The sequence below is a fragment of the Nelumbo nucifera genome, chromosome 2, assembly GCF_055504915.1.
Source record: "Nelumbo nucifera cultivar China Antique chromosome 2, China Antique-T2T, whole genome shotgun sequence".
In the NCBI taxonomy this organism is placed as follows: Eukaryota; Viridiplantae; Streptophyta; class Magnoliopsida; order Proteales; family Nelumbonaceae; genus Nelumbo; species Nelumbo nucifera.
In genome coordinates, this window is record NC_142650.1 from 104,301,035 (window position 1) to 104,312,820 (window position 11,786).

The window sequence follows — 11,786 nt, forward strand, 5'->3', positions numbered from 1 at the left end:
AGGGTGTTTAGATCTTTTCAGGAATTTCATATTATCTTTTATTTTTATTTATTATTTTTTATTTCTAATTATTTTAAGTTTAAATTATGATAATGATTACTATTATAATTAAGAAATGGAGACGTAGCTCAAATGGTAGAGTCCTCGCTTTGCCTGTTAGAGGTATAGGGTTCGATACATGCATTTCCAAATTATTTTTGTCCTTACAACTCACCAATATATTTTAAGGTGTTTTGATCTTTTCAGGAATTTCTTATTTTCCTATTCATTTATAAAATTTTAATTTTAATTTTAATTTATTACAAAAATTACTATCATAATTAACAAATGGGGACGTAGCTCAAATAGTAGAGCTCTAGCTTCGCATGCAAGTGGTTCGAGGTTCATTACCACGCATCGGAAAATTATTTTCATACTCTCAACTCACCAATATATTTTAGGGTGTCTTGATCTTCTGAGGAATTTCTTATTTTCTTTAATTTTAATTTATTATTTTTAATTTTTAATTTTCATTTATTACAACAATCACTATCATAATTAATGGATGGGGACGTAGCTCATTTAGTAGACCCCTCGCTTTACATGTGAGAGTTTTGACCTTCGATACTCCGCATGTCCAAATTATTTTTGTCCTCACAAATGAGCAATATATTTTAGGGTGATTTGATATTTTCAAAAATTTCTTATTTTTTTCATTTTCATTTATTATTTTGAATTTATATAATTTTAATTTATTACAACAATTACTATCTTAATTAACAAATGGGGATGTATGTCAAACGATAGAGTGCTCGCTTAGCATCTAAGAGGTACGAGGTTCGATACCCCGCATCAAAAACTTATTTTTATCCTCACAAGTCACTAATATATTTTAGGGTGTTTTGATCTTTTCAGGAATTTCTTAAATTCTTTCATTTTCATTTATTATTTTTAATGTCTTACAACTTTTACAATTATAATAATCAACTGGGGATGTAACTCAAGTGGTAGAGCGCTCCCTTTGCATGCGAGAGGTACGGGGTTCAGTACCCCGCATCTCCAAATTACTTTTATCTTCATAAGTCATCAATATATTTTAGGGTATTTTGATCTTTTCAGGAATTTCTTATTTTCTTTCATATTTATTTAGTATTTTTAATTTATTACAACAATTTCTATGACAATTAACAAAAGGGTATTTTGCTCAAACGGTAGAATGCTCGCTCTGCATGCAAGAGGTACGGGGATTGATACCACGTATGTCCAAATATTTTTATCTTCACAACACACCAATATGTTTTAAGGTGTTATGATCTTTTCAGGAATTTCTTATTTTCATTCATATACATTTATTATTTTTAATTTTTAATTTTAATTTATTACAACAATTACCATCATAATTAACAAATGGCGACGTAGCTGAAACGATACAGCGCTTTGTTTTGCATGCAAGAGGTACGGGGATCGATACACCGCATTTCCAAATTTTTTTTATCTTCACAACTCACCAATATGTTTTAAGGTGTTTTGATCTTTTCCGGAATTTCTTATTTTCTTCCATATACATTTATTATTTTTAGCTTTTTTTAATTTATTACAACAATTACCATCATAATTAACAAATGGGGACCAAGCTGAAATGGTAGAGAGTTTGCTTTGCATGTAAGAGGTACGGGGATCGATACACCGCATTTCCAAATTATTTTTATCTTCACAAGTCACCAATATATTTTAGGGTGTTTTGATCTTTTCAAGAATTTCTTATTATCTTTCATTTTTATTTTTTATTTTTTATTTTTTTTAAGTTTAATTTATGATAAGGATTACTATTATAATTAAGAAATGGAGATGTAGCTCAAATGGTAGAGTGCTCGCTTTGCCTGTTAGAGGTACGAGGTTCGACACATGCATTTCCAAATTATTTTTGTCCTCACAACTCACCAAGATATTTTAGGGTGTTTTGATCTTTTCAGGAATTTCATATTTTCTTACTTATTTGTTTTTTATTTTTTATTTTTAATTTTAATTTATTACAAAAATTACTATCATAATTAAAGAATAGGGACGTAGCTCAAATAGTAGAGCTCTAGCTTTGCATGCAAGAGGTTCGAGGTTCGTTACCCCGCAATTGAAAATTATTTTTATACTCTCAACTCACCAATATATTTTAGGGTGTCTTGATCTTTTGAGGAATTTCTTGTTTTCTTTCATTTTTATTTATTATTTTTAATTTTTAATTTTCATTTATTACAACAATCACTATCATAATTAACGAATGGGGATGTAGCTCATATAGTAGACCCCTCGCTTTGCATGTGAGAGTTTCGAGCATCGATACCCCGCATGTCAAAGTTATTTTTATCCTCCCAACTCACCAATATATTTTAGAGTGTTTTGATCTTTTGTAGAATTTCTTATTTCTTTGATTTTTCTTTATTATTTTTAATTTATTTAGTTTTAATTTATTATAACAATTACTATGATAATTAACAAATGGGGAAGTAGTTTAAATGGTAGAGTGCTTGTTTTGCATGCGAGAGGAATGGGGTTTAGTACACCGCATTTCCAAATTATTTTTATCCTCACAAATGAGCAATATACTTTAGGGTGATTTGATATTTTCAGAAATCTCTTATTTTATTCTTTTATATTTATTATTTTGAATTTATCAAATTTTAATTTATTACAACAATTACTATCTTAATTAACAAATGGGGATGTAGCTCAAACGGTAGAGTGCTCGCTTAGCATGCGAGAGGTACGAGGTTCGATACCCCGCATCTCCAACTTTATTTTATCCTCACAACTCACAAATATATTTTAGGGTGTTTTGATCTTTTCAGGAATTTCTTTTATTCTTTCATTTTTATTTATTATTTTTAATTTCTTACAACATTTACAATTATAATAATCAACTGAGGATGTAACTCAAGTGGTAGAATGCTCGCTTTGCATGCATGAGGTACTGGGTTCGATACCCCGCATCTCCAAATTACTTTTATCCTCATAAGTCATCAATATATTTTAGGGTATTTTGATCTTTTCAGGAATTTCTTATTTTCTTTCATATTTATTTAGTATTTTTAATTTATTACAACAATTTCTATCACAATTAACAAATGGGGATTTTTCTCAAACGGTAGAATGCTCGCCCTGCATGCAAGAGGTATGGGGATCGATACCCCGTATCTCCAAATTATTTTTATCTTCACAACTCACCAATATGTTTTAAGGTGTTTTGATCTTTTCAGGAATTTCTTATTTTCTTTCATATACATTTATTATTTTTAACTTTTAATTTTAATTTATTACAACAATTACCATCATAATTAACAAATGGGGACGAAGCTGAAATGGTAGAGAGTTTGCTTTGCATGTAAGAGGTACGGGGATCGATACATCGCATTTCCAAATTATTTTTATCTTCACATGTCACTAATATATTTTAGGGTGTTTTGATCTTTACAGGAATTTCTTATTAACTTTCATTTTTTTTATTTTTTATTTTTAGATTTTTTAAGTTTAATCTATGATAACGATTACTATTATAATTAAGAAATGGAGATGTTGCACAAATGGTAGAGTGCTCGCTTTGCCTGTTAGAGGTATGGGGTTTGATACATGCATTTCCAAATTATTTTTATCCTCACAACTCACCAAGATATTTTAGGGTGTTTTGATCTTTTCAGGAATTTCTTATTTTCTTAATTTTTCATTTATTATTTATTATTTTTAATTTTAATTTAATACAAAAATTACTATCATAATTAATGAATGGGGACGTAGCTCAAATAGTAGAGCTCTAGCTTCGCATACAAGGGGTTCGAGGTTCGTTACCCCGCATCTGAAAATTATTTTTATACTCTCAACTCACCAATATATTTTAGGGTGTCTTGATCTATTGAGGAATTTCTTGTTTTCTTTCATTTTTATTTATTATTTTTAATTTTTAATTTTCATTTATTACAACAATCACTATCATAATTAACGAATGGGGGTGTAGCTCATATAGTAGACCCCTCGCTTTGCATGTGAGAGTTTTGAGCATCGATACCCCGCATGTCAAAGTTATTTTTATCCTCCCAACTCACCAATATATTTTAGAGTGTTTTGATCTTTTATAGAATTTCTTATTTCTTTGATTTTGCTTTATTATTTTTAATTTATTTAGCTTTAATTTATTATAACAATTACTATCATAATTAACAAATGGGGAAGTAGCTTAAAAGGTAGAGTGCTTGTTTGCATGCGAGAGGAATGGGGTTCAGTACACCGCATCTCCAAATTACTTTTATCCTCACAAATGAGCAATATATTTTAGGGTGATTTGATATTTTCAGAAATTTCTTATTTTTTTCATTTTCATTTATTACTTTGAATTTATCAAATTTTAATTTATTACAACAATTATTATCTTAATTAACAAATGGGGATGTAGTTCAAACGGTAGAGTGCTTGCTTAGCATGCAAGAGGTACAGGGTTCGATACCCCGCATCTCCAACCTTTTTTTATCCTCACAACTCACAAATATATTTTAGGGTGTTTTGATCTTTTGAGGAATTTCTTTTATTCTTTCATTTTTATTTATTATTTTTAATGTCTTACAACATTTACAATTATAATAATCAACTGGGGATGTAACTCAAGTGGTAGAGCGCTTGCTTTGCATGCGAGAGGTACTGGGTTCGATACCCCGCATCTCCAAATTACTTTTATCCTCATAAGTCATCAATATATTTTAGGGTAATTTGATCTTTTCAGGAATTTCTTATTTTCTTTCATATTTATTTAGTATTTTTAATTTATTACAACAATTTCTATCAGAATTAACAAATGGGGATTTTTCTCAAACGGTAGAATGCTTGCTCTGCATGCAAGAGGTACGGGTAACGATACCCCGTATCTCTAAATTATTTTTATCTTCACAACTCACCAATATATTTGAAGGTGTTTTGATCTTTTCAGAAATTTCTTATTTTCTTTCATATACATTTATTATTTTTATTTTTAATTTTAATTTATTACAACAATTACCATCATAATTAACAAATGGCGACGTAGCTGAAACGATAGAGTGCTTGCTTTGCATGCAAGAGGTATGGGGATCCATACACCGCATTTCCAAATTATTTTTATCTTCACAACTCACCAATATATTTTAAGGTGTTTTGATCTTTTTAGGAATTTCCTATTTTCTTACTTATTCATTTATCATTTTTAATTTTTAATTTTAATTTATTACAAAAATTATTATCATAATTAACGAATGGGGACGTAGCTCAAATAGTAGAGCTCTAGCTTCACATGCAAGGCGTTCGAGGTTCGTTAACCCACCGGAAAATTATTTTTATACTCTCAACTCACCAATATATTTTAGGGTGTCTTGATCTTTTGAGGAATTTCTAATATTCTTTCATTTTAATTTATTATTTTTAATTTTTAATTTTCATTTATTACAACAATCACTATTATAATTAACGAATGGGGACGTAGCTCATATAGTAGACCCCTCACTTTGCATGTGAGAGTTTCGACCTTCGATACCCTGCATGTCAAAGTTATTTTTATCCTCCCAACTCACCAATATATTTTAGAGTGTTTTGATGATTTTAAGAATTTCTTATTTCTTTGATTTTTCTTTATTATTTTTAATTTATTATAAAAACTATTATCATAATTAACAAATAGGGAAGTAGCTTAGATGGTAGAGTGCTTGTTTTGCATGCAAGAGGAATGGGGTTCAGTACACTGCATCCCCAAATTATTTTTATCCTCACAAATGAGCAATATATTTTAGGCTCATTTGATATTTTCAGAAATCTCTTATTTTTGTCAATTTTATTTATTATTTTGAATTTATCAAATTTTAATTTATTGCAACATTTACTATCTTAATTAACAAATGGGGATGTAGCTCAAACGGTAGAGTACTCGCTTAGCATGCGAGAGGTACGGGGTTCGATACCTCGCATCTTGAACTTATTTTTATCCTCACAACTCACTAATATATTTTTGGGTGTTTTGATCTTTTCAGGAATTTCTTATATTCTTTCATTTTTATTATTATTTTTAATGTCTTGCAACATTTACAATTATAATAATCAACTGGGGAAGTAACTCAAGTGGTAAAGCGCTCGCTTTGCATGCAAGAGGTACTGGGTTCGATACCCCGCATCTCCAAATTACTTTTATCCTCATAAGTCAACAATATATTTTAGAGTATTTTGATCTTTTCAGGAATTTCTTATTTTCTTTCATATTTCTTTAGTATTTTTAATTTATTACAACAATTTCTGTCACAATTAACAAATGGGGATTTTGCTCAAACGGTAGAATGCTCGCTCTGCATGCAAGAGGTACGGGGATAGATACACCGCATTTCCAAATTATTTTTATCTTCACAACTCACCAATATGTTTTAAGGTGTTTTGATCTTTTCCGGAATTTCTTATTTTCTTTCATATACATTTGTTAATTTTAACTTTTAATTTTAATTTATTACAACAATTACCATCATAATTAACAAATGGGGACTTAGCTGAAATGGTAGAGAGCTTGCTTTGCATGTAAGAGGTACAGGGATCGATACACCGCATTTCCAAATTATTTTTATCCTCACAAATGAGCAATATATTTTAGGGTGATTTGATTTTTTTAGAAATTTCTTATTTTTTCATTTTTATTTATTATTTTGAATTTATCAAATTTTAATTTATTACAACAATTAGTATCTTAATTAACAAATGGGGATGTAGCTTAAATGGTAGAGTGCTCACTTAGCATGTGAGGGGTATGGGGTTCGATACCCCGCATCTCCTACTTATTTTAATCCTCACAACTCACTAATATATTTTAGGGTGTTTTGATCTTTTCAAGAATTTCTTATATTCTTTCATTTTTATTTATTATTTTTAATGTCTTACAACATTTACAATTATAATAATCAATTGGGGATGTAACTCAAGTGGTAGAGCACTCGCTTTGCATGCGAGAGGTACGGGGTTCGATATCTCGCATCTCCAAATTACTTTTATCCTCATAAGTCAACTATATATTTTAGGGTATTTTGATCGTTTCAGGAATTTCTTATTTTCTTTCATATTTATTTAGTATTTTTAATTTATTACAACAATTTCTATCACAATTAACAAACGGGTATTTTGCTCAAACGGTAGAATGCTCGCTCTGCATGCAAGAGGTACGGGGATCGATACCCCTTATCTCCAAATTTTATCTTCACAACACACCAATATGTTTTAAGGAGTCTTGATCTTTTCAGGAATTTCTTATTTTCTTTCATATACATTTATTATTTTTAATTTTTAATTTTAATTTATTACAACAATTACCATCATAATTAACAAATGAGGACGTAGCTGAAACGGTATAGCACTTGCTTTGCATGCAAGAGGTACGGGGATTGATACACCGCATTTCCAAATTATTTTTATCTTCACAATTCACCAATATGTTTTAAGGTGTTTTGATCTTTTCCGGAATTTCTTATTTTCTTTCATATACATTTATTATTTTTAACTTTTAATTTTAATTTATTACAACAATTACCATCATAATTAAAAAATGGGGACTTAGCTGAAATGGTAGAGAGGTTGCATTTGAATGTAAGAGGTACGGGGATCGATACACCGCATTTCCAAATTATTTTTATCCTCACAAGTCACCAATATATTTTAGGGTCTTTTGATCTTTTCAAGAATTTCTTATTTTCTTTCATTTTTATTTTTATTTTTTTTTTTAAGTTTAATTTATGATAACGATTACTATCATAATTAAGAAATGGGGATGTAGCTCAAATGGTAGAGTGCTTGCTTTGCCTGTTAGAGGTACGGGGTTCGATACATGCATTTCCCAATTATTTTTGTCCTCACAACTCACCAATATATTTTAGGGTGTTTTGATCTTTTCAGGAATTTCTTATTTTCATACTTATTCATTTATTATTTTTAATTTCTAATTTTAATTTATTACAAATATTACTATCATAATTAACGAATGGGGACGTAGCTCAAATAGTAGAGCTCTAGCTTTGCATGGAAGAGGTTCGAGGTTCATTTCCCCGCATCTGAAAAATATTTTTATACACTCAACTCACCAATATATTTTAGGGTGTTTTGATCTTTTGAGGAATTTCTTATTTTCTTTCATTTTTCTTTATTATTTTTAATTTTTAATTTTAATTTATTACAACAATCACTATCATAATTAACGAATGGGGACGTAGCTCATATAGTAGAACCCTCGCTTTGCATGTGAGAGTTTCGAGCTTCGATACCCCGCATCTCAAAGTTGTTTTTATCCTTCCAACTCACCAATATATTTTAGAGTGTTTTGATCTTTTTAAGAATTTCTTATTTTATTTGATTTTATTTTATTATTTTTAATTTATATACTTTTAATTTATTATAACAATTACTATCATAATTAACAAATGGGGAAGTAGCTTAAATGGTACAGTGCTTGTTTTGCATGCGAGAGGAATGGGGTTCAATACACCGCATCTCCAAATTATTTTTATCCTCACAAATGAGAAATATATTTTAGGGTGATTTGATATTTTCAGAGATTTCTTATTTTTTTCATTTTTATTTATTATTTTGAATTTATCAAATTTTAATTTATTACAACAATTACTATCTTAATTAACAAATGGGGATGTAGCTCAAACGGCAGAGTGCTTGCTTAGCATGTGAGAGGTACGGGGTTCGATACCCCGCATCTCCAACTTATTTTTATCCTCACAACTCACTAATATATTTTTGGGTGCTTTGATCTTTTCAGGAATATGTTATATTCTTCCATTTTTAATGTCTTACAACATTTACTATTATAATAATCAATTGGGGATGTAGCTCAAATGGTAGAGCGCTCGCTTCGCATGCGAGAGGTATGGGGTTCGATACCCCACATCTCCAAATTACTTTTATCCTCATAAGCCATCAATATATTTTAGGGTATTTTGATATTTTCAGGAATTTCTTATTTTCTTTCATATTTTTTTATTATTTTAACTTATTACAACAATTTCTATCACAATTAACAAATGGGGATTTTGCTCAAACGGTAGAATGTTCGCTCTACATGCAAGAGGTACGGGGATCGATACCCCGTTTCTCCAAATTATTTTTATCTTCACAACTCACCAGTATGTTTTATGGTGTTTTGATCTTTTCAGGAATTTCTTATTTTAATTATGATTTTTAATTTTTGTAGTTTTAGATTATTATAACAATTACTGTTATAATTAACAAATGGGGAAGTAGCTCAAATGGTAGAGTGCTTTCTTTGCATGCAAGAGGTATGGGGTTCGATACCCTGTATCTTCAATTTATTTTTATCCTCAGAACTCACCAATATATTTTAGGGTGTTTTGATTTTTCAGGAATTTCTTATTTTCTTTCATAATTATTTATTATTTTTAATTTTTAAGTTTCGTTTCTTACAACAATTACTTTCATTATTTTCTAATGGGGATGTATCTCAAATGGTAGAGTGCTTGCTTTGCATGTTAGAGGTATGGGGTGAGATACATGCATTTCCAAATTATTTTTATCCTCACAACTCACCAATATATTTTAGGGTGTTTTAATTTTTTCAGTAATTTCTTATATTCTTTCATTTTTATTTATTATTTTTAATTTTTAATTTTTATTTATTGCAACAATTACTATCATAATTTACAAATGGGTATGTATCTCAAACGGTTGACCGCTCGCTTTGCATGTGAGAGGTACGAGGTTCGATACCCCACATCTCCAATTTATTTTTTTCTTCACCACTCACCAATATATTTTAGGGTGTTTTAAAATTTTCAAGAATTTCTTATTTTCTTTCATTTTTATTTATTATTTTTAATTTTTTTATGTTTAATTTATTATAACAATTACTGTCATAATTAAAAAATGGGGATGTAGCTCAAATAGTAGAGTGCTTGCTTTGCATGCGAAAGGTATGGGGTTTGATACCCTGCATCTCCTAATTATTTTTGTCCTCACAACTCACCAATATATTGTTGGGAGTATTGATCTTTTCAGGAATTTCTTATTTTCTTTCCTTTTTATTTATTATTTATATTTTTTATTGTCAATTGTTTACTACAATTACTATCATAATTAACAAACGGTGGAGCGCTTGCTTTGCATGCGAGAGGTATGGGGTTCGATACCCCACATCTCCAAATTATTTTTGTCCTCAAAACCCAACAATTACTATCAAAATTTACAAATGGGGAGGTAGCACAAATGGTAGAGTTCCCGCTTTGCATATCAGAGGTACGGGATTCGATACCCAGCATTTCCAAATTTTTTTTATCCTCACAACTCACCAATATATTTTAGGGTGTTTTGATCTTTTCGGGAATTTCTTATTTTCTTTCATTTTTATTTATTATTTTTAATTTTTGATTTTAATTTATTATAACAATTACTAGCATAACTAACAAACGGGGATGTAGCACAAATGGTAGGGTGCTCGCTTTGCATGCGAGAGGTATGGGGTTCGATAAACCGCATCTCCAAAATATTTTTGTCCTCATAACTCATCAATATATTTTAGGGTGTTTTAATACTTTTAGTAATTTCTTATTTTTTTATTCTTTATTTACTATTATTAATTTATTACAACAATTATAATCATAATTAACAAATGGGGATGTAGCTCAAATGGTAGAATGTCCTGTCTACATGCAAGAGGTGCAGTGATCGATACCCCGAATCTCCAAATTATTTTTATCCTCACACCAATATATTTTAAGGTGTTTAGATGTTTTCTGGAATTTCTTATTTTCTTTCATATTTATTTATTAATTTTAATTTTTAATTTTAATTTATAACAATAATTTCTATGATAATTAACAAATGGGGATATTGCTTAAACGGTAGAGAGTTCGCTTTGCATGTAAGAGGTATGGGGTTCGATATCCCACATTTCCCAATTATTTTTATCCTCACAACTCACCAATATATTTTAGAGTCTTTTGATATTTTCAGGGATTTCTTATTTTCATTCATTTTTATTTTCCGTTTTTAATGTTTTAGGTTTAATATATTGTAACAATTACTACCATAATTAACAAATGGGGATGTAGCTCAAATGGTAAAGTGCTTGCTTTGCATGTTGGAGGTAAGGGGTTCGATACATGCATTTTCAAATTATTTTTATCCTCACAACTCACTAATATATTTTAGGGTGTTTTGATCTTTTCAAGAATTTCTTATTTTCTTTAATTTTTATTTATTATTTCTAATTTTTAATTTTAATTTATTACAACAATTGCTATGATAACTAACAAATGGGGGATGTATCTCATACAGTAGAGCGCTCGCTTTGCGTGCGAGAGGTACGAGGTTCGATACCCCACATCTCCAATTTATTTTTATACTCACAACTCTCAAATATATTTTAGGGTTCTTTGATCTTTTTTTAGAATTTCTTATTTTCTTTCATTTTTTTTATTAATTTTTAATTTATTACAACAATTACTATCATAATTATCCAATGGGGACGAAGTTCAAGTAGTAGAGCACTTGCTTTGCGTGTGAGTGGTTTGTGGTTCGATACCCCGCATCTCAAAATTATTTTTATCCTCACAACTCCCCAATATATTTTAGGGTGTTTTATCTTTTTAAGAATTTCTTATTTTCTTTCATTTTTATTTATTATTTTTAATTTTTTAGTTTTAATTTATTATAACAATTACTATCATAATTAACAAATAGGGATGTAGCTCAAAAGGATGAGTGCTTTCTTTGCATGCGAGAGGTATGTGGTTCGATACTCCGTATCTCCT

The 11,786-nt window shown here is 29.4% G+C and overlaps 1 non-coding gene across 1 annotated transcript; it reads left to right on the top strand.

The window, feature by feature from the left end:
* The first annotated feature begins 8,840 nt into the window (after nt 1-8,840).
* Nucleotides 8,841-8,913, top strand: TRNAA-CGC (transfer RNA alanine (anticodon CGC)). The gene has a single exon. It is a non-coding gene; the product is annotated as a tRNA-Ala (tRNA).
* The last annotated feature ends 2,873 nt before the right edge of the window (nt 8,914-11,786 follow it).